Source organism: Protopterus annectens, chromosome 8.part0, assembly GCF_019279795.1.
Source record: "Protopterus annectens isolate FY-2018-M chromosome 8.part0, PAN1.0, whole genome shotgun sequence".
NCBI lineage: Eukaryota > Metazoa > Chordata > Ceratodontiformes > Protopteridae > Protopterus > Protopterus annectens.
The window spans coordinates 1932795615-1932820673 of NC_056741.1; the positions used below are offsets into that span (position 1 = coordinate 1932795615).

The following is a 25059-nucleotide window of genomic DNA, read 5'->3' on the forward strand; positions in this document are numbered from 1 at the left end:
TTTGGGTTGATTTGGAGTTTGGTGACCAGGACTTCGGCATTACTATCCTCAGGAGGGCTACATGGTAGTGTGGAGATGTGAAATCCATCATTGAATAGAACTGCTACACCCCCTCCCTTACGTTTTATCCAGTCTTGTCTAATTATATTGTAGCCTTGGGGGATAATTTCATTGTCTTTGGTCCCTGGTTTCAACCAAGTTTCCGTCAGGCAAAGGATATCAAAGGAGTGAATATCTAAAAGAGCATGGAGATGGGCTACTTTATTGTTAAGACTGCGGATATTCAGATGACCTATTAGGAGTGAGTTGGGGAGTTTAGGCTGGGTAGTTAGGGTAGTAGGATTGGCAGGGCCAGGGTTAGGGTGGATGTCACCATCTAGTAAGGAGAGATTGAGAGGTTTTGTTACTGAATTGTATTTTAGGTAAAGTAGATATTTCTCTCTTTTTACAGTATGATAATTATATTTAAAGTGGGAGAGTCTGTGGTATTTGGGAAGTAGATAGCTGGGAATGGAAGTGATATTAGTCTGACTGCAAGTGAGTATAGAAGTGTGCATTGCTGTTTGTTTTAGAGAGTGGTTGAAATGGTAATATTGCAGTTTTTCAAAGGAAGTGAGGAGGTAGGTGGAGGTAAGGATAGTAGAAAGTATAGCTAAGAATATTAGTTTGGTTGGGGTAGTTGAAGTCATTTTCACTGAGATTGAGTTTAAGAAGTGTTAAATGGGTTGGGTTAAGATTTGTAAGAGGTGGAAGTAGATAAGGAAGGTGTAGAAAGGAGGGAATTAGTTCCTGTTAGGCAGTAGAAGAGGGCTATGGTAAAGTAGTCAAAGGAGTGGTGTATTGTAATTGGGGAATGAGTAAGGGTGTGTTTAATTGGTTTAAATGGAAGGTAAGTGTGATTGGGTGGAAGTGGAAGAGGGAGTGGCTGAAAAAGTATAAGTTTAGGACCACTGGGGGTGGGTGGGAATTGGGGGTAGGGTAGGGGAGCGGAGTGAGCCCGTAGGGCGAACGGAGCGGGTAGACACAAGGAAGAAGACAGCAGGACAGTGAGAGGAAACAATCAGTCAGGAGAAAGGTAAGTACAGAGGGAGCTAGGTAGGAAGGTTAAAGTGATATTAGGTGTATGCGTGAGGGAGCAGACAAGTATCGAGAACTGGCTGGAGGGTAGGACTGATAGTAAGTAGAGAAAGAGGAGAGGTGTTCTATTGAGATGTTATAGTAAGTCAGAAGGAGAGAGGGAAGGGAGGTAGTAGTTGGGTGAAAACTGCCACCTAGTGTCCAGTCTTTGTAGTAATCCTACACTAACACCAGGTAAGTGGTAAAGCAAATTCACAAGCAGAGTTACATCAGTTATTGCAGCATATTACATACTTTCTTTCACCCTTTTAATTCACTTATGGGAGAAAGGTAGGACTTCTCCTGTATGGTGTCAGGCAGAGAGGGAAGGTGAGATGACTTAAGAGTGGCCTTGAAAATCCAGTAGGGCTGGGCCAGTACACCAGTTTATCTGGGTAAGTAGGGTTGTAGAGCTGTGGGTTTTCACAAAGCAAAATGGACTCTTGAAAACTGATCTGGTAGCTACGCAAAATCTGTTCTTTCCCTCTGTCTCTGCAAGCTAGACAGTATTCTGGAAGCTTCAAAGTAGATGAATCATGAAGCTGCTTGAACGCCTGTAGAGTCTTCATATCCATAGTCTCCGGTGTTGTGCTCAATGCTGCGCTTTCTCATAGAGTCACCATAGTGTCACCTTTGAATCACCACCCTCTGGGGAAAACAGAGTACATAAGTCTTTTAGTGACTGTTTTTCTTGGGTTATGAAGGCAGAAATTCCTAAGGCACTAAGGTGATGCATTTGATACTGCTGCCACTCCCAAGATCCGGCACTTTCATTTATAACAAGACTCTCAACATACCAGAGCAACGAATATGCCTCAGCAAAACCTTTAAAAAAACCCCCAAGGTATTATTCAAGACATCGAAGAGTACATACTCCAATATAAAGTACAGAATCGCTTACTTTTAGTTACAAAACATATTAAAAACACTATTGCAACTATCTCGTGACACTGCAATGGTTTTACTCAGGCAAAATGGACAACTCCAACTCTAAAAAGTGTACTATTACCTGTCCTTCAGTGTTTGGTATTACATTTACATTTACAAATTACATTACATTTGGTAATGGTAAATATTTTCTGACGAAGTAGGACTAGTACCAGTTACAATATGGAACATGCCGATGTCATCAATGGAAATCTTGAGTAGCCAACATGTACCCTTTTCTATGCAAAAGCCCATAAAAATCCATATACAAACAAGTCCATTAACCTCTTCATAATCTTCTTAGCTTTACTGGGAACAGTTTTATCGTCCTTTATATTTGCTTGTCTGCAGGGTCATTCTAGTAGTCAGGTTTGACTCATAAGAGAGCAACCGACTGAGCTTGGCACAGGAAACATACATATTTGCTTTGGTTCATTTACAGTATTTCTGTTTTGCACCTCACATTCCTCTTGCATGTTTACACTGTCCTCTGCTGTATCACTTCTTTTCTTTCATTCTTTTTTCTGTTTCTGATTTACTTGTTCTGTAGTTTCTGTCTCTTCTCATTGTTCAAGTTCACTTCATATATGCCTGTATTCCCCAGGAAAAGCATGAAAACGGTCCAGGTGAATCAGTGTTTGACTTAAATAAAAATAAACAGGTGCGCACTTAGTTTGAAAATGAGCATGTGCTCTGGGGCAGACCAAAACTCTGACCAGAAGGTGTTTCAATGCCTTACACCTGTTCGGTTCCACGACAGGCTCTTGTGGCCCACAACCCTTCTGATATACATAACGAAACTATCGCACATCACGGCAGCTAGCATATCTTCATCTTCTACGTAATTAAATTATAACATTTGGTAATAATATTGACTTAATCAGATCATTAATAATGTTTGAAATAAAGTCACTGGCATCTGGCAATAGAGATATATGTATATATATATATATATATATATATATATATATATATATATATAGAGAGAGAGAGAGAGAGCAATATATACATGCAAGCATATATGTTTATCTATATATGTATATACAGATAAATATCTATAGATATAAAAGAGAACATAAAAAATACATATATGACCACAGGCACTGTTAATGGGGGTGAGGGGGCCCAAGCTACATACGTCTTGTACATATTGATATTACCCACCCCCAGCCAAACAGGTCTGCCTTGCAATACAATACCAACTGTTGGAAGTCCCATAACCAGGACACGACACAATATGGGCACGACACAACATGGGCACAAGATGTTAACAGTAATCCATCCCACCTGTATGATGTCAGGCTGGTATTAATAATATGTCATGCAGTACAGTCTGGCTACCATATGGAATGTACAATGTGGAAGCAATAAACATTCGTAAGATACATATACACACACACTTATACGCAAATATATATATATATATATATATATATATATATATATATATATATGTATATAAATATATATATATATATGTAACTACACATACACACACAGAGATATGTATAGGACAATGCATATTTAAAGGGTGCACACTATACAGAACAGCCAGTATGCCTACAGCTGCCACCTTACCAACTGGACACTGTATGAGTCACCCATACAAAAGACAACTGTTGCCTAAAACATATACCCACAGAGAGGTTACGGGATATAACACCACACACAGGTCTGCATACATGAGGAAGCTTTATTTGTATACTATTAAAGTTGTATATGCCATGTCATATAGCAGTTTTGACTCTGAAATACATATAAACAGACTAATGCAACTCTCAAACAGATCAATTAATACAGTATTCCGGAAAGCATAACAAATGTTGCTGTCCAGGCCAAGGCCTTCAAGTAGTACAACAGCAAAGACAGACTGGGCCACAGGATAACAATCAATCAGTAAGTAATGCAGATGTATAGTCCAGCAGACTCTGTCTACACTCTGTACACAATCCCTAGGGAGTAAAGACTTCAGTTATCTGTTACATAACAAGGCATAACTGAAACCATCACAATCACACTGACAAACAGAACAGTCTGCATGGCAGGAAGCAGTAGGCCTGCATCTACCCAAGGTGAACTGTATGGTAATGTACATCCAGATACCTTAAGACAGCTTACCCCTGATACCCCTCACATGTTATAACAGCCTAGGTTACTTATGGTGCATTCCCACCCCACCATAGACTGGCAGACAAGGGCATATACCACTGTTACATACACTGACCTCTGGACTGCATAAGGGCACACATGAATCGTGCAGATGAAGCCCATACATATATGGACCCAACCCCACAATATGTGTGGGGGCTACAACAGCAGTGGAATGATGGCAGGAATGGCAGCATGACATACTCACAGGCCACTACATAACAACCCCTGACAGCATGTCATATGGACAAAGCCTGGTATGTAGGTGGAGGACAGAGGCTGGAACACAGGCCCATATGTGAAATAGTGTTGTCATACACTAAGCAAGTTGCTGGTGTTAGAGGATAGTCTGCAACATACCCTTAGTCAGGAATATTAAGTCAGAAACACAAATGGATGTAGCCATGTACTGATAGCACTCAACACACACACCACTGCCAGTGATATATCTGACACAAGACCTGTGTGGTGGACAGGCAAAACATAACAGGCACACCTCTGGCCAAGTGGATAGGCACACAGTTGAGAGCTATGCAGATAGACTGCAGTTCACGTTAAACTAGTATGTACGCACAAACTCTGTAACATTGGTGCTATACAATGCATACAACAACACTACTCACTCTCTGTAGTTCTGGAACCTCATACATATATGTAGCTGGCCTGAGTGTGCAAGTACTCTTGTGAGAGGTATTGCTACCTGTCTGTAACACTGCTGCCCAAACACAGGAAGGATGTCCACCATACAGGAAAGGTAAAGGGACCACGCCCACATGATGTAGGGATTTATAGTAGTGGGTTGCCATGATAGTGGTAATTGGAAGTATATATGTACATATAGATATATATGTCTGCACATCCTATGTGTACAGATATACTTATGTTGATATATATGTAGATATCTGTAACTATATGTGCATACCTATTTAATCAGATATACCTTTATATGTAGATATCCATAACTATATGTGCATATATGTATCTATATATCTATATATGTGTAGACATATATTGCTGTGTATATGTATATATTTGAGTGTTTATATGTATATATATATATATATATATATATATATATATATATATATATATATCCAAATATGTATGTAGATGTGTATGTGTATATATCTATATAGATATATGTGTGTGAACATATATATATATATATATATATATATATATATATATATATATATATAAATAAAACTATATACATATATGTTTACCATATGTCCAGGACATGGAGTGGAGTCCTACCTCATCACCAACATTCCCAACCTCTTACTGCAAGGGGATGTCATGTATGTATTGCAGGTATATATGTAGACTGTTGCTACTGTAACAGGGGTTGTCTTAACAGACATGTTGTGTGTGGGAGGTCGCATCTGCTTTTGACATTTGCACCATTGGCTACTGACAGACATCCTAAGGACATCTTAGTACAGTACCACTGCCAGCACAGTAATGATACTGTGGACTACAGCATAGATATGATCAATATATGTGGACAGTCTGGCATCTGTGGTCAGTCCAGAGGTGTACACAAATCTCCTTCATGCGAGACATGCGGACCACACCTGACAATGTGGATGTTAATAGCCATGTACGTGGGTATATCACGTAAATACTGGACTACATATGCCCACACAGTTTATGCATTCACACATGCCAGTCTGTCCTGACACATAATACCTGGTGGTGCAGAGGTCACATGGCTACATACTACCCTGTAGTTATGGACATACATCTGTACAGAATCCCAATGCTTTGTTAGAAATACACAACAGTTATGGTGGCCTGGCAGCAGTATGTATTGCAAATATCTGGACATAACAGCACACTGGGTAATTACACTAGGCTGCTAGGCATGTCACAAAGCACTGTGCAAACTACAGGCAGAGTGCCACAACACTGGACTACATTTTGTATGGGGGAATACACATGTACCTGCAATTATAGCGGGCTCTACACACATGTCACAGCACACAGTAACAGACACCTGTGAGAAAGTCAATACCCACAACCAATGTGAACACAGCCACATATGGTATGGAAGCTTAATATGACACTATATGGATTGTCTAATAAACACCATCCTCATATGTGCCACTCACACACTAACCCTACATACACTGGGTCATGACACAGTGTGGTCCGATGCCTGTCTGTGGTATGGGACATGCGTGTGTCTAGCCCTACAGACATGTGAGCCAATACAGTACCATACACTAGAGCAGCATGTAACATCAAATAGAACAGGGCCAAGAACAATGGCATCTACCACAGTCTGTGCACAGCCCAAGGTACATATGCCCAGCCCTACAGACATGTGAGCCAATACGGTACCATACACTGGAGCAGCATGTAACATCAAATAGAACAGGGCCAAGAACAATGGCATCTACCACAGTCTGTGCACAGCCCAAGGTACATATGCCCAATACACATACTGTCGATAATCACCATAAGTACACAGACCCCAGTACTGTACACACAACCACAGAATGCCCAAGCTATGTCCTCAGAAACAACCCCTACTATACATAACATGTCTAGCAGTCTGATATCGGACTGGCTTGTTATCAGGTATGATGTCAATAAATAATGGTGTACAGAACATATGCACCTCTTACAGACTTGTGGCTGGAGCTACAAACACTGGCCCAATATTGGCATGTTGCTGTGATAACCTCATACATTTACTGTCGTACCAGGGTTTGTTGTGACATATGTCCTATGAGGGATATGAAGTCAGTAACTCTCATGGCTGTCACCACGTACTGACTGCAATCCTCACACTATGCTTCTGCAGTTCTCAGATAGGTGTTCTGTGAGTAACAGAAGAAACAAAAGGCTCCACATACTGCCCAGTCTGTAGATAACCCTACAGATGGGGATTTCCTCCAACACATGTCATGATAGGCATTAAATCATGTAGACCAGCCATATCCACACACACGCTGTTTCCACAGTGTATGTTGTTAGAGGTAAATCCCAATACCATCTGTGATGCTGTTTGCTAAACACCAGATTTAGGTCCTGCTCACAGTGAATGAAAAGGCCCTACACCAACAAGATATTCCTAGATATTGGAGTGTGTTTCCATGCAATTGGCTATGGGAATGTTACCACAGCTGTTCCACATGCAATCAGCTACAAGGGGCTGCAATTTGTGCAGAGGCCATCAGCTGATCATGAGCATCACTTACAAAATACAAGCTGCTGCCTAAGTGAAACAGGTGTACATCTCCACATCCACCAGAGAGGGAGTGAGAGAGACAGAGACAAAGTAAGTCAGGGAGGGGGTGGGAGAATAAAATCTAACCATGTTTGTGTCATACACCTACCAGTACAGCATTTCAAACCCCTGACTATGTATTGCTATCACATGTCTATGCAGTTATTGCATGCACCACATAGCTTACATGTTGGGGAGCTGTCCAAAGGTATATCTGATGGTGAGTGACATTTGCAACAGTGATATAGTAGCAATAAGGTAGGTGTAGTAAACGTGCCTGTCCATATGAACAGGTGTCAATGTCAACACAGCCATACTCTCTCACAGAATCACACACATTGACACAGTTGGCAGGGTCAGGAATAGATTTCCTAACTAGCTAGTTTGCCACAATACAGTAATGCACAGGTAACGCATGCACCACAGGGGTCATCTGGATGTTATATGGGCAAAGGGTATGTGAAGGTGTCTGACATCAGACAGCATGCTTCAGTAGGCCAATGGGAGTTGTAGTGAGTGTGAATGTGGTCGATAGCATCATACTCCACACACACAGACACAAGGTGCCAGTACTGACATGCATGGGTGCATTGCTTTATGGGTGTGTAGTGGTTGACTGTGCCAGAAGGCTGTACAAGGCTAGGTAAAGGATATACCATGGCATCAGGTCACATGACAATGGTCTGCAATGTGGGTCAGGGGTGTAGTGTCTGGACTGGCCCACACAGGTGGGTACTGTATTTACCATCCAGTCATCTGGGGTTCTATTGTGTGTGGCCAGTGCTGTGCAATGCTTGCCATGTATGTGTTCTGTAGTCCATGACATGGACGGTGTCTGGGATGTGCACACGTCCCACATGCATGTTCAGTGGCATGTGGAACAATACCTGGGGTGTCTGGCCCATGTTATGTACACAGACTGTTATCGTCAGATGTGCCAGTCCTGGCCTCATGTGATTAGAACTGGTAATGAACACCAGGTTGATGCTGCACCTACATTGATAGTATGATACCGCTATTCCCTGGTGTCAGTGGCATCTGTCCATACAGGGCATGTGTTTAAGGCATGGTGTGTCTTTTGTGGGCCACATTTGATGGCACCGCAGTTGTTGCAGGCGTCCTGTGGGGAACATAGTAAAGGCTCACTGTCTGCAATTATGTGCCTATTGTAGTCATGGGACAGGGTGCCATGTCCTCTGTAGTCCACTGCAATCACACCATGGTTACTATCTGTGGGCAATATGCAGGTTACTACCAACAAAGCGGTTGTTAGTGTGTTTGTGTATGGACATGTTTTGAGAGTGTTCTCTGGGTAATACAAGGGTTGCTTATTTTGTTCACCAGGCCTTGATGTCACATGTAGGGGTATGGATTGGCACCCCAGCCGCTCGGATATTTGACATCTGTTATCCTTGTAAGGGGGACACTGTGACATACAATAGGCCAACCATACAAGAAATTTGCAAAACCTGCTCCACAATGAGTCCAGTTGTTACACACTCACAGCCACCTCCACACTGGATACAAATGATGACCACAGAGACACACACACAGACACATACACACACTCATATACACACACACACACACACACACACACACACACACACACACACACACACACACACACACACACACACACACACTTGCCATATCTGAGATTAGAACACCTACCTAACTAGTTTGTCACACTACAGCATTACACAGTTATAGGATGTGTCACAGAGATTACTGGAGTACTCCTTCCCCAAAGGTGTATTACATTGGGAATGACATCAGCAGGCTTGCCAAAGAAGGGCAGTGGAGGTTGTAGCGACTGTGAATGGCCTCAAAAGCATTGCTCCCTACACAGACACACACACAAACATCCACACTTGCTATGTCTAGGGATAGAACCCCTAACGAACTACTATATCACACTACAACATTACGCTGTTATAGGATGCACCATGGAGACTACTAGACTACACCTTCCCCAAAGGTGTATTTCACTGGGAATGACATCAGCAGGCTTGCCAAAGAAGGGCAATGGAGGTTGTAGCGACTGTGAATGGCCTAAAAAGGATTGCTCCTTACACAGACAAACAAACACACACAAACATCCACACTTGCCATGTCTGGGAACTGAACCCCTACCGAAATACTATATCACACTAAAGCATTACACTGTTATAGGACACACCACAGAGATTACTAGATTACTTCTTCCCCAAAGGTGTATTTCACTGGAAATGACATCAGCAGGCTTGACAAAGAAGGGCAATGGAGGTTGTAGTGACTGTGAATGGCCTCAAAAGCATTGCTCCATACACAGACAAACAAATACACACACAAACAAAAATCCACACTTGCCATTTCTGCGAATTGAACCCCTACCAAACTACTATATCACACTACAGCATTACACTTTTATAGGATGCACCACAGAGATTACTGGACTACTCCTTCCCCAAAGGTGTATTTTATAAGAAATGACATCAGCAGGCTTGCCAAAAAATGGCAATGGTGGTTGTAGTGACTGAGAATGGCCTCAAAAGCATTGCTCCCTATACAGACAAACAAGCACACAAACATCCAAACTTGCCATGTCTGGTAATAGAACTCCTACCTAACTAGTTTATCACACTACAGTATTACACAGTTATAGGACACACCACAGAGATTACTGGGCTACGTCTTCCCCAAAGGTGTATATCAATGTGAATGACATCGGCAGATTTGCCAAAGAAGGGAAATGGAGTTTGTAGCGACTGTGAATGGCCTCAAAAGCATTGCTCCCTGCACAGACAAACAAACACTCACACAAACGTACAAACAGCCACACCTGCCATGTCTGGGAATTGAACCCCTACCAAACTACTATATCACACTACAGCATGGCACTGTTATAGGCCACACCATGGAGATTATTGGACTACTACTCCCCAAAGTGTATTTCACTGGGAATAACATCAGCAGGCTTGTCAAAGAAGGGCAATGGAGGCTGTAGTGACTGTGAATGGCCTCAAAAGCATTGGTCCCTACATAGACAAACAAACATCCAAACTTGCCATGTCTGGTAATAGAACTCCTACCTAACCAGTTTATCACACTACAGTATTACACAGTTATAGGACACACCACAGAGATTACTGGGCTAGTTCTTCCCCAAAGACATATTTCAAAGTGAATGACATCAGTAGATTTGCCAAAGAAGGGAAATGGAGGTTGTAGTGACTGTGAATGGCCTTAAAGGCATTGCTCCCTACACAGACAAACAAACATCCATACTTGTCATGTCTGGGAAAAGAACTCCTATCTAACTAATTTATCACACTACAGCATTACACAGTTATAGAACATGCCACAGAGATTACTGGGCTACTCCTTCCCCAAAGGTGTAAATCAAAGTGAATGACATCAGCAGGCTTGCCAAAGTAGGGCATTTGTATTGTAGTGAGTGTGACTAACCTAAAAAGTATTGCTCCCTACAAAGACAGACACACACGTACACAGTTACCATGTCTGAGATTAGAACTCCTAACTAGTTTATCACACTACAGCATTACAGAGTTATAGGATGCGCCACAGAGATTACTGGGCTATTCCTTCCCCAAAGATGTATTTCAAGGGGAATAACATCAGCAGGCTTGCCAAAGTAGGGCATTTGAATTCTAGTGGGTGTGACTAGCCTAAAATGCATTTATCCCCACATAGACACACACACACACACACACACACACACACACACACACACACACACACACACACACACACACACACACACACACACACACACACACACACACACACACACACACAGTTGCCATGTCTGGGATTAGAACTCCTACCTAACTAGTTTATCACTCTACAGCATTACACAGTTATAGGAAGCACCACAAAGATTACTGGGCTACTCTTTTCCCAAAGCTGTATTTCAAAGGGAATGACATCAGCAGGCTTGCCAAAGTAGGGCATTTGAATTGTAGTGGGTGTGACTAGCCTAAAAAGCACTCCTCTCTACACAGACACACATGCACACAGTTGCCATGTTCATAGGTTCATAGGTAGGTACAAGGCTATTGGCCCTAGGGCCTATATAAGCCTAGCCAAAAGGTACCCTGGCTTTTGCCACCCAAGAAAATTATTTTCCTGTGCCACTGTTGAGCAGAGCCACAGAAGTGATCCCCGGGGTGAATTTCCTATCTCCCATCTAATCATCAAGATTTTTCTTGGAAGAGTGCTAATGGGGAGCTTTGTTTAATACAAATAGGTAGTTTGTTCCAGAGTATGGGAAGTCTCTGGGACAGGAATCTATCCCTCCAGCATGTTCTGTTTATTGTGGTGACAAGGTTTAGGTCCCTAGAGTGTGTAGCTCAGAGGGATTGGGATTTCTTTAAGTGGAGCATGTCCAAAAGCTCGAGGTTTGACATAGCTTTGTGTTAGGCAGAGATTGCCTCTGTGTAGGCGATATGCGATGGAGTAAAGCTGCAGTTTTTCGAGATGGTCTTTGTAGGGCATCTGTTTGAGGCTGGTAATCCTTTTTGTGGGGTATTTCTACAGCCTTTCCAGTTGTTGTAGATGTCTTGTGAGATACATACCAAAAGAGGCGTTGTACTCTATAATGGGTCTAATGAGTGATGAGTAGAGGGGAACAATGACCTCTTTTTTCCTGGATATGAACTCTTTTGTGATGAGGTGTGCCATGTAGAAGGATTTCCTGACTACTGTGGCGATGTGATTATCAAAGGAGAGACTACTGTCCACCTGTGTCCCAAGGTCTCTTATCACACTTTCAGTGTTAAGCAGACTACTGCCTATATGGTAGTTCATGGCTACAAAGTTTTTACCAAAAGGGATGACAATGCACTTTTTGGTACTAAGCTTGAGGCCATGGCTTTGACACCAGGCGTCTGTCTCAGTGAGGTCCTTTTGTAGGATGTCCACATCTTTTGGAGTTTTGATTATAGCTCCTAGTCTGCAGTCATCTGTGAACTTCATTAGCCAAAGACCTTCTGTGTTAGCCTATACTTCAGAGAAGTATATACCAAACAGGAGAGGACCCAGGACTGAACCCTATGGTTCTCCACTTGTCACTGGTCTGAAGTTGTATTTGGAGTCTGCTACTTTCACAGTGTGGTTCTGTCAGTGAGCCAGTTGGCAACCGATCTTGTGACATAGGGCGTTATACCTAGTTTAGTGAGTTTATCTATAATTCCAGAGTGGGGGATGGTGTCAAAAGCCTTGGCAAGATCTAGATAGGCTGTGTGAACCACCTTACTCTCATCTATGGCTTTGGTGACTGTTTCAAAGAAGTCTATCAGGTTTGGGAGACATGATCTGCCTTTTACAAACCCAAACTGGGTGGGGTCCTGAATTTGGAGATTACAAATGTCATTGTTTATAAGTTCCACGATGATACATTCCATAGTCTTGCAGACCAGGCACGTCAAGCTAATGGGGCAGTAGTTTCCAGGGTCCATGGTGGCTCCCCCTTTGTGGAGTGGGATAATCGTCGCTGTGCAACATTCAGTGGGCACATAGCCTGAGGTGAGGCTATGACTGAACATGGTACTTCGGTGGGGTGCCAGTTCATTCTGTAGTTCATGTAGAACGCAATCTAGGATGTTGTCAGGTCCCATGGATGCTGTGTTCTTGGCTTTGGAGAGTGTGTTTTTTACCCTTGCAGCCGTGATTACAGGAACTTTGCATTCTTCTGGTATATAGATGGGCCCTTTAGGGGATGAGAGGGGGGGTAAAGTTAGCACTGAACCTATCAGCCAGGATGTTGGCAATATCAGTTGGTTCTGTATATTTAGTGCCATTGTGCTGTAACTCAGAGCAGATCTGAGTGTTGCCATTGAGATTCTTGACATAGCTATAGAATGCTTTGTGGCTGTCTTTAGAGTCAGTGGTGATTTTGTTTTCGTAACTAGCTTTGGAGGATTTTATGAGGGATCTCAGCTTCTTACTGAGGCTGACCAGGGAGTTCCTTCAATCATGTGATTTTACTCTTTTTTTGCAACAGTTTCTTTCTTCTGTTGTAGAGCTTGTTTATGGCAGGTGACCACCAGACTGGCTTCCTTTTTTTGGAGGATAGCATCTTGGTTCTGTTAGGGATTGCACAATCCGTGCACTTGTGTAAGTGCTTATAAAGTGCATTTGTGTAGGATTCAGCAGTCATACCCCTATTATATGGGTGTCGTGAAGTTTGCCACTTCTGTCTTAAGAAGTGTGAAGTTGGCTTTGGAGAAATCTTTTATGTAGGTTTCCCTAATGGGGGGTGGGGGAGGGATGTGGATGTCTAGGGTAATTAGCTTGTGGTCGGATCTGACCAACGAGAAATTGACCTCTGGTGTGGAGCACCGGTTGCCCATGTTGGTAATAACCAGGTCTAGGATATTGCTGCCCCTGGTGGGGGTGTGGATAAGTTGATCCAAGGCATTGGAATTTATAAATTCCAGAAAACATTGAGCACAAGAGTTTGTATATGAGTAGTTTTCTCAGTTAATGGTGGGGTAGTTGAAATCGCCCATTATTAGGGTGTTAGGTTGTACCCTAATATTTTCCAGTGTATCAAGAAATGAGGAGTGGGAATCCTGGGGCATGGTGGGGGATCTGTAGCAAGCAACAATTTGGATTGCGGTCTTGCCCAGAGTTAGTTGCATTTGGATAATCTCGGATGTATTATGTTGAGCAACTAGCCTGGAGGTGTGGATATCCTTATTGAATATGGACACACCTCGACCTTTAGTGTTTCAGTCCAGGTTAGGTGGCCGAAAGGTGTGGTATGAATTATAGCCTGGTAATGCAGGGGTACTCCCTGGAGCCTTGAACCAGGTCTCTGTCACTGCACAGATGTCAATGTTCTCCATTTTAAGAAGTGCCTCGAGTGAGTGCATTTTGAGGTTTAGACTTCTAGCATTGAGTAGCAATACCCTTAGATTCTGCTTGCTTGTACCTGTTATGGTGGTGAATTTGTCATTTGAACCTTGCCTAAAAGAGGCACTATAGGGGTGGCTAGAGCCTTAGCCAGTATCCGGAATCCCAGGGGCGACAGGTGCAGGCCTTCTCTGGCAAAGCATTGTGGTTTGTCAGTCATGTCATCCCAGGCAGATAGATACTGGATCCCCTTAGAATGACACCAGAAGCTTAGCCAATTGTTGAATCAATCATTTTGCCCTTGTACTGTGTTATCATTCTGGATGATAGCAGGATGCTACTCAGGGCTAGAGTCACACCTGTCTGGGCTACAAGATCAGACAGCTCCTCCATGTCCCTTTTCATGTAGTCCAGGGAGGTATGTCTCAGGTCATTCACACCAACATGGACAATGACAGAGTCATATTTGTACTTGTTGTGGAGTGACCTGAGTGCATGCGTTATGTGGCAGATCCTGGCACCAGACAGGCAGCTGACAGTAACTTTCTCCTTGTTTAGTCTGGTGAGTGGAACATCAGTGTGCCTGACTACAGAGTCACCTATGACTTTGAAAAGAGGGTACGTTGTTATGCCTTATGGGCTGTGGTTGAGTGGCACACTGAGTTTGTGGGCTATGTTTCATTTGGGTTGTGTTGGGGGGGGGAGGTTGCTTGTGTTTCTGCTTTGGAGGTCCCTGTTGCTTGGGCAGGTTTTTACTGAGAGCCTCCACAAATGTAGGTGTGTGTTTTGTGTTTCTATGTGTATGTTTTGGTGGTGTAGGTTTTGAGGGACTATGTGGCACAAGTGTTTACCCTCTCCTCTTGACTGTCTAGTTCAGTCTTGGGTGAAGAGAGCTTTGCTTCCAGTTTGGCTATATAAGTCCATCTCTCTCAGGTTGTAGTGTTGGGTGGTAGGAGGACAGGGTTGTCTGTGTACATGAGGCAATTGCTGCATTGCCCCAAGATGCCCAGATTCATCAGGTAGACAGGAGAAAACACCGGGAGCTGACCCTTAGACATGCCTGGATAGGTGCTTATTTGTTAAGTACTAGAAACTGTTTTCCTCTAGACAAGTGAGGAAAGTTAAGTGCTGTAATAATTTGTAGCTTATTTAGTGCTTACGAATTCTGAACAAGTGCTGAGCTCAAAGAAACAGACTTGAGTACTGAAACTAGAAAAGTGGCTAGTTCTAAGAAACAAAATTAAGCTAGAAGGCTTCCTTCCAACACAGAAAGGCTTGGGGGCTCAGAAGCCCACAAACAGTCCTGGACACAGCAAATCTGTATCCAGACTAGACTATCCACAGGAAAGGCAGGAAACAAGCTTAGAATTTTGGGATTAGAAGCTTAGAAGTCTGGGATTGGAACTCCTAACTAGTTTATCACACTACAGCCTTATGCAGTTATAGGACGCGCCACAGAGATTACTAGGGCTACTTCTTCCCCAAAGGTGTATTTCAAAGGGAATGACATCAGCAGGCTTGCCACAGAAGGGCATTTGAATTATAGTGGGTGTGACTACCCTAAAATGGTCCCTGCACAGACAGACACACACACAGTTGCCATGTCTGGGATTAGAATTCCTACCTAACTAGTTTATCACATTACAGCATTACACAGTTATAGGATGCGCCACAGAGATTACTGGGCTATCCCTTCCTCAAAGGTGTATTTCACAGTGACTGACATCAACAGGCTTGCCATAGTAGGGCTATGAGGAGGGCAGAGTGTGTGTGTGCATGGGTCATAACCCATTCATCTAGAGGTAGACACAACACACTCAGGTACACACAGGTTTATATTCCACAGGTATGTGTATACAACTGCTAGATGACTTCTGCCTTGTACAGTCATGTTGCACAGTTAGCACTAGCACCATAGTCTACAATGCTGAGGGATACCAGTGGCTAATTTCTACGGTGAGTGACATTTACACATCATGTGGTTGTAGCCACTTGGCTGTGTGCTGCGTGGGAAAGGCCTCATGATGGAAGGCTTTTTGTCACTGTCATTCTCTTCCCCACATCTATGTATGTGTACTTTTGGCATATTATAGTGTGTTGTCCTTGGATATATGTGTGTATTCCTATCCAATATGTGTACAAAGCATAACTGGTGCATACTGAGGAGTGTATGCACTAACATCTGCAACTATCAGATATGTATGGTCGACTGCTGTTGCCAGACATGGGCTTCATTTGTTTGTGTGTGAGCATGCCTAGTATGACCTTTCAGTATGTTGTTGTCTCACATTGCCTTCATTTCTCTAAGTGTGGGAGCATGCCCAGTATGCCCTTCTGTATTGAATGTGTGTATTCATTCCAGGTAGATTGTATTCTACACCTACAGCTAGCAAACTGTTTCTGCAGGATATCTGTAGATCAGTTGGCAATATGAGGTCAAACTGGGCAAGGGATAGTGGGTACTGTAGGTAATTGCATCTGTGCTGCTTCTGCTACATGGTCCTCGTGTTAGCAGAGATATTCAGATGTGTGCAGTGTTATACACTGATATTTTATGCCCTCAAGTACTGTCAGATAGACATTTTTTGCTTGCAGTGATGTCCTGGGGAACAAAGGGTGAATGCAGCTGTTTGCAGTATTGTGATCAAACGCCTACACATTCCTGCAAACTAATGCCATTCTGGAGAGGGAGCTGCAGACATTTGCTGCTGGGTCTGTGTAACCAGTTCAGCACCTTGGTACAATGGTGGCAGAGGATCCCATACTTGTACATCCAACAAGTATGGCCTTATCTTGCTGCGACAATACTCACAGCTGTACAGATTCATGCAGGTTACCCAGAGGCAAGGGTCATAAGTCAGGACATTACCCCGATTGTGGTGTATGGGCAGATTTGTAGCCACCCATTTTTGTGTTTGCAGCCAGGGATAGTATGTGCACACGGCTGTGTTTCAGACTTCACACATTCCATGCTGCCCATGCTCCCAACCCCCCACCCCTATTATTCTCTCCTCTTCCATACATTATGCAAACATTCTCTGATACTTTCCCTATACTTACTTCATCAAAGCAGTGTATTGGTGTTGGTCTACAGTTCATGCAGTGGGACATGGTGGACATGTTACTGTGGTTTGTTGACATGGTCATGCATATGGGTTCTGTGGACTATGTTATGTTATTTGGGAGTCCATGACATAACATACAATGGCAGTACAGGGGAGACGCAGGCCTTTGGCAGAGGACTGTAGGCCATTTGGTAGTGATGCAGGCCAGCTGTAACAGGCTGTTGCATTCTGTCAGTCCTACAGTACCAGACTGCTATACAGTGTATTCCACTGGGGTGAGAGGGTAGGTGTGCTTGTCAATACTTTCTGTCAGTATTGATCAGGTGGTGTGGATGCTGGCAGGGTGCTGCTATCAGCTAGGGACAAACCTGCATGGGACACATGCACAGCATGCTGCATTCTTTTGCTATTGCCATACACAGGTGGGGGTCATATTGTACCCATTCCCAACAGCAGGCATAAGACCGGAGAGGTACCTGTGGGTAGTGGTTGGGTGAGCTGGGTGCATGTGTGCTATGGACACTACTTGCATCTGACTCACAGATATGCATGGGGCATTCCACATATGCTCGCTTGTGCAGAGACATCAGCTGATTCTCAATACATCATTCCTATGACCTTTGTGATCTGTGAGTGTTTGGCCAGACGACATTGGTATTCCCTTCTACAAGCCCAGATAATGTCATGCAAACCTGTATGTACAATTCTAAGGGTGTGTCTATTTCATGGTTACACATTATACACTGTCTGGGGTACTTTCCCCTGTGTATTGCTTGTATATCTGGCCCAACAGTCTTGCCATGTCCATCTTTCAGATGGTGACACATATCACCTCCATACATTTACAATGGCTTACTGCTAGAATGTGTTATACTGGGGAGCATTGTGTTTGGCACTGCAATTGAGAGGACTTGGCCCTGTCATCGGCAGTACTGCGCAATGGCCACCAGGTGAAACCTCACCATGCACACATACTGACCACTCTCACACAATACGAAACACATCAACCTAACACACACATACCTGCATATTGTACAAATGCTACAATCTATCCTGCTACCATGGCCACCTCAGGTAATCTGTGCTCCACTGGTATTATACCGACACATACATGTTACTACGTTTCTACATCAGTTTGGGGGGGCACACGTGATTGTTCCTACATTTCTACATAGGATTGGGGGGACACACCTGACTGTTTCTACATTTCTACATAGGATTGGGGAGGGGTACTCCTGACTGTCACAATGTGTCTACATCTGATTGGGGGGGCACACCAGACTGTTATTACATTTCTACATAGGATTGGGGGCACACCTGACTGTTACTACATTTCTACATTATGGAGTTCTTGTTCGGGTGTGTGTGCATTTCTGATGGGTGTCATGAGCCACGGCTCCAGTGCGTACCCAGCATCCCTCACTAGGTGATCAAGAGGGATGTCCCCATTAGCAAATCTCTGGTACAGCTGCATCAGATGCCAGATGTGGGAATCGTGATAGCTTCCAGGGCAGCCAGCACATTCATTATAATGCCCTGGGCATCGCACACGACCTGGCAGTTGATGGAGGTGAAACCCTTGTGGTTGATCTTGACTCTACCCCGTTCACCGGATGGTGCTTTGATGCATATGTGTGTGCAGTCTACAGCACCCACTACCTCAGGGCATTCTGCTATTTGGTGGAAGAGATGCATATTGCTGGCCAACACCTCACGGGTGTTGGGGAAATATACGTGCTCACCGGCACATGCTGACATGGCATCCAGGAACTGGTGGAGTACCCTGGTTGCTGATGCCTGTGAGATCCCCATGATATCCCCAGTTGGCCTTTGGAAGTTACCTGTGGCTAGTATTCTTAGGCCTACACATACCTTGGTATCCACTGGGATGAGTTCCCCTCTGTTAGTTGTGTGTGTCAGGCATGACTGGCACAGCTCAACAATTAGCTGTAGGAGGTCCCTGTCCACCCTATAGTGCTCCATTATATCCAGCTGATGTAGCCCCTGGTAGGTTACTCTGGGTCAGTAGACTCTTCTCTGTCTCCTCACTGTGGGTTGGTCAACAGCATTCTCATCCTCACCACCCTCAGCCTATTCCACATGTTGATGTACGATAGCTACTGCAGCCCCTATCATTTTGTTGTTTTTGTTTGTTAAAATTTCCCCGCTTGAATACACTGGTGGTGTAGAGTATGTGGGGAAAAAAACAGAGGAAAAGGTGTTTGCATAGTTTATAGTAGTGTTCTGGGCTGGGCTGTTCTGCTGCCTGTGTAACTGGCTGATTGCGATACATTTCACCTGCCAGCTATGCTAGTTCTCCTAGATTACCTTCCTACTGTTGTTTTCCCTTCCCATTGCCTTCCTGTTTAAGCCCAGGGGCGCGATGCACAAACACAGTGCTCAAATGTGCACAGAGCTGCTATTTCCTGGTTTACTTTTTTTCCCTTTTAAAACCCAGTGCATGGCATGCACACCTGCTCAGGCAATGTAAAGAGTGCTAGGCAGCCTCAGACACACACCCTTGCTTAGCTCTGCTAAGCTAAGGGCAAACCTGAGCCACAGGGCTCCAATCCACTTACAGTATGCCTGACACCCCCCCATGATGTCAGGTAACTCCTAGGCTTTCACCAAACTATTCCTGCACTTACACTGTTGGGTGTTGACTAGCATTAAAGGGAAATTTGGGATTCAGTATCATTCCCCTCATTTGCATATGATTGCCTGCTGATGCATAGTTATAGGTCCCACACTGAGCCTCCCCCCTTAGCAACCACTATTCACTGGCCGTGTTGTCTTCTGCCTGCCAATGAGTATAATGGAAAAATAGTGATTTTGGTTAGAATGCTTATTTCAGGTTATTTTCTTTATTTTTCACCCGATCCCATAGGGCACACTTTAACAGCCGAAATTGGCTAAAAAAAAAAAAAAAACTATTTTCCGTGCCAATGGCCATATATTTGGCCATTGGCATGCTTTACACATTATATAAACCCTTTACTTGGAGCTGTCATGGCTCCGTTTTGTAGTTTGCAGAAATGTACTCGATTACTGAGTACATTTCTGCAGATTACACTAGTCCTGCACAGCCAGCTGCCAGCTTCCTGAATTGCAAATTCACCTCATTTGGATGTTTTTCACCTGCAAATGGTGTAATTTGCATACTGGAGTTGCATCCGTGCAGGAATAGTTCAGCAGCGCTCGTGCACGTCCCTGTAGTTTATTCCTGGATCGCACGGCAGCCATATTGCCTCCAGGAGCTTCTGCACTATTCCTGCACACCGTGCAGGGCTTGCTGAATTAATTAATTTATACCATCCTAAGTTCCACCCTTGGCCTACTTTGCTTGTTTACTATCCATTGATATATAATATTGACAACAGCCTTATTAAAACTGATACATAGGACTTTTGCTAACCATTTTTAGTTATTTAGTTTATACACAGATTCAAAAATCTCATCAGATTAGGCTGGCATGAGCATTACCCTGATGCTACCATGTTGCTAGAAATTTTCAAGTCATGGCATAGCAAGGCATTGTACTCATTATATTTTCTGTTATTTAATAATAGTGTGGAAGCAGTTTATTTTTATAAAAGAAATTTGTATTTTAGTTTTGCACAGGTTCAAAATTTGATACAAGTTCAAATATTAATATAAATAAAACACTAGTGTTCTTCTGTTTATTTTGTGTTTCATATTTTACCTGTTCTTCAGTTTGCGTTTAAAAGTTGGTTTCCCACAATTCCACTGAAGTAGGTGGGGTTACATAATTATGTATGCAAATTTTTTGTTAATCAGTGTACAAATTTTTGGCCAGTTGTACCTATTTTTCATGGACATTTGTCCAGATTTTTTTATGATTCCAGGTTGAGAGGTATGGATGGAACCTGAGCTACACACTTCTGCCACAAGGGTGCAGAGAGGCCTTCTTAATGTAAAATGGCTAATTTAGAGTACAGTGATACTAAACATTCTAGATTCAGCAAGTCTAAATCTGGCCTATTCAGGCAGTAGTACAGAATTTCAAAGTGCAGAAAAAAATGCAAACACAATCAGCAAAAATAAAGCAGCAATTCAAATAAATACGTTAAAGTACAATACAGGCTTTAAGTATACTTATTTTTCAGTTGTTTGCAGTGGATGCCTTGTATTTCATTTCAGATGCACTACAGATCTCTGGCTAAAGTCACCAAACATTGAGCAGCTCTGGTTAACTGAGTGCAAACCCTCGCAAACACGAGGCTTAAATACTGGTGAAATTCAACAGTTTTAAGACAAACTACCAATGGGAAAGTCCCAAATTGAGCCTTCCTCCAGCAATCGCCAACTCAGATGGAACCTGAGATAAACACTTCTGCCACAAGAGTGCTGGGAGGCCCTCCTAATGTAAGATGGCTGGTTTAGAGCACAGTGATACCAAACAGCCTAGCTTCAGCAAGTCTGACTCTAGCCTATGCTGTATAAGGCAGTAGTACAGAATTTCAAAGTGCATAAAAAATGCAGACACAATCAGTAAAAATGAAACAGCAATTCAAATAAATACATTTAAAGTGCAGACAGGCTTTAAATATATTTATTTTTCAGTTGTTTGCAGTGGATGACTTGAATTTCAGTTCAGATATACTTCAGATCTCTGACTACAGTCACCAAACTCTGAGCAGCTCCCGTTAACTGAATGCTCATTATATCCGAATGACGCCTGCAGATGCATCTGCAGTTAACTCCTACAGACACCTCTAGGTGTAAAATATTGCTTGTTCATATTTACATCAATAATTCCAAAACCATGCTACATACAAGGTTTTAAAATGTTTCTTCTTAAAGCTTGTACAATGGCAAACATAATTGCAGTAGTAGTTGACCTCTGTCTAGTGCAGGTAAATAAATATTGACTATTGTTTTTATGATATTAATTTCTTTAGACATAATGTTCACATTTTTCTAAATATCTCAACAACCAAGTAGCACAGACAGAATCCCTTAGCTTCATACAAAAGCTCTCAGCTAGTTGAACAAAATGTGCCTGATACTATGTGTGTAACTTGAATGGTTGCTGAGATACTGTAAGTTGTTTACAAAATATTACAAATGCAATAGTTACTGTGTTTATTGTGACTTATAAAATTTGGTTTAAGAATACTACCACTATAAAAATAGTTTGTGTTGAAGAGTTTGCCATTTATAATTCTTTCATAACCCCAATGGTTCCAGAGATATGAACATTTATTTGAAATGTGAAGACATAATTTGATTCTGTCAAAAGGCTTAGGCTCTGTCCACTGGAAATTACAGTGCAAACTTCCTTAGCTCCATTGGAGTGAATGAATTAGGGATGACAGTTTTGCTTTTTGCATCATCCATGAGGTTTGCCCGAGTTTATTAGCTGTCCCATTCTGCCCAGATTTCTAACTTTCAATCATAGTGGGCAGGCCAGAACCTTAGAGCACTGATTCACTGTCTACTTCTCAAGCACTTTTCCTAATGTCAGCATCATACCTCTCAACCTCTTAGTTCAAGAAATCTGGACAAAGCCAGAAAGAATGAGAAGACAAAGGCCCAAAAATAGGCGCAGAATTTAAATATTGCTCCTATAAACTTAGAAAGTTGCCAGAATAATAGGTTTTGCATAATTATTACATAGATTTTATGATATATATATATATATATATATATATATATATATATATATATATGGTTCCACTTCATATCATCGAATTATCATTTAATCGAATTTCAAATTATCGAGACCAAATCTTCGAAACTCATTTCATTGAAAACTCATATCATCGAATTTCAAATCATTGAAAACTATAAAGCAACTAGATATAGCATTCCACAATGTTTTTAATATGTTTATGCAGGGAGGCAAGCCCCCCTGCACCTCCCATGTGGGGGCTCCGCCCCCACACCCCCTGTAATTAAATATACCAACTCCAAGGTCGCACTACAGTGGGGTTAGGAAATTTCCTTTTTCCCTCACTGTAGTGCGACCTTGGAGTTGGTATATTTATTTAAGGGGGGTGTGGGGGGCAGAGCCCCCACATTGGGGGTGCAGGGGGGCTTGCCCTCCTGCATAAACGTAGTAAAAACTTTGTGGAATGTTATTTATAGTTGCTTTATAGTTTTCAATGATTTGAGATTCGATGATATGAGTTTTCGACAAAATTAGTTTTCGACGATTTGGTCTCGATTTGAAATTCGATGAAATGATAATTCGATGATATGAAGTGGAACCATATATATATATATATATATATATATATATATATATATATATATATATATATATATATATATCAAATTATTTTACATATTTTCTGAAAGATATAAAGTTTGAAACTCAAATGTCTGTTATTATTTAGTATTATTGAGTGACTTCAATCTTCAATGATTTTCCAGAAAATGGCAAATTTTATGAGGAACAGACCAAAAATATGAGGCAAAAATCTGGACATTCTGTGAAAATCTATACAGTTGAGAGGTATGGTCAGCATATTCACATAATCTTACTATGTCGTTGGCTGAAATTTTTATTAAATGGTCCCTGCTCATTCTACTGGTCAGTTCTAGTGCTGCAACAACAGATAATCATGAGCTATGAAGCTTGCACACACCCATGCACATGCAGTTCTCACCAGATACTAATGTTTGCTGTGTATGGCATGGATACAGTTACCGAAAAGTATAAAACTTATCCACTCTCAGTAAGTGTTATGAAACAGACCAAGGCAGTGGTCACAATGCACTGGTCAGTCTAGAAAGCAAAAGGACTTGGGTAGAATTTGCATGCTATATCAATAATGAGCCATCAAGAATACATTGATCAGAACATCAAACTGTAATGGTCTGAACGTCATGGTGTTAGGAGGATGGAAACCTGACAGCAACCAAGCGGTCCCCACAAATCTTGCCTAAGAGCTGTCCTCCTACTGTGGTAATGTACTTGAAAGAATGAGAAAGGAGAACAAACAAATTACAAATGTATGATCCTGTTGGTCACAAGAAAGAGATATCTGATGATACCAGATTAAGGAAAAGGATGCAAGTAGGAAATAGCTGACTGCAAGATTTTGTGAGTGTTAGTCTGTGCATGTATGTGAAAGGTATATGGTGTAATGGAGTTTGTGGCATTAGAACTCTTCCTGTGAGTTCTGAATGTAGTCAAAACTTGATTATTCATCCCCCTTGGGTGACATCCAATTTACTCCAATAAGAAGCAGGGCTGGTAGATTGAGAAGTCCATTTAAAAAAAGGTTATTTTATTCTATTTCTGCATCCTACAGGTTAAAAGTAACTTTGAAAAAAAATTCCGGCATTAGAGGATTCTGTGCCATAAATATGTAAGGCAGTGTTGCGACACATCAAGGACTTGTTTACTTTCACATTGCAACATTGTCATAAACTGACACTGTAACAAAGAAGCAATTGCCTGTCCTCATGTTCTCTTTTGTGGCAAGTTAGATAGAGAGATAGATAGATAGATAGATAGATAGATAGATAGATAGATAGATAGATAGATAGATAAGCCGTCATCAAGCTTATTACATCCTCAGAAAAATTGGGGTGTTCAGTTATACCCAGCTTCCCTTCATGTAAAACATTTTAGATTACCAAATCCTGAGATTCTTCACATACGCAGAACTACTGAGAGTATCAAAGATGAATATAACAGACAAATCAGATAAAAGGTAACTGGTAGGACAC

The 25059-nt window shown here is 42.3% G+C and overlaps 1 protein-coding gene across 3 annotated transcripts in view; it reads right to left on the reverse strand.

Moving 5' to 3' along the window:
- The window catches only part of LOC122809736 (capping protein, Arp2/3 and myosin-I linker protein 2-like), a 1549910-nt gene that overhangs the window by 573619 nt on the left and 951232 nt on the right, over nucleotides 1-25059 (reverse strand). The gene's annotated exons all lie outside the window — the stretch shown is intronic.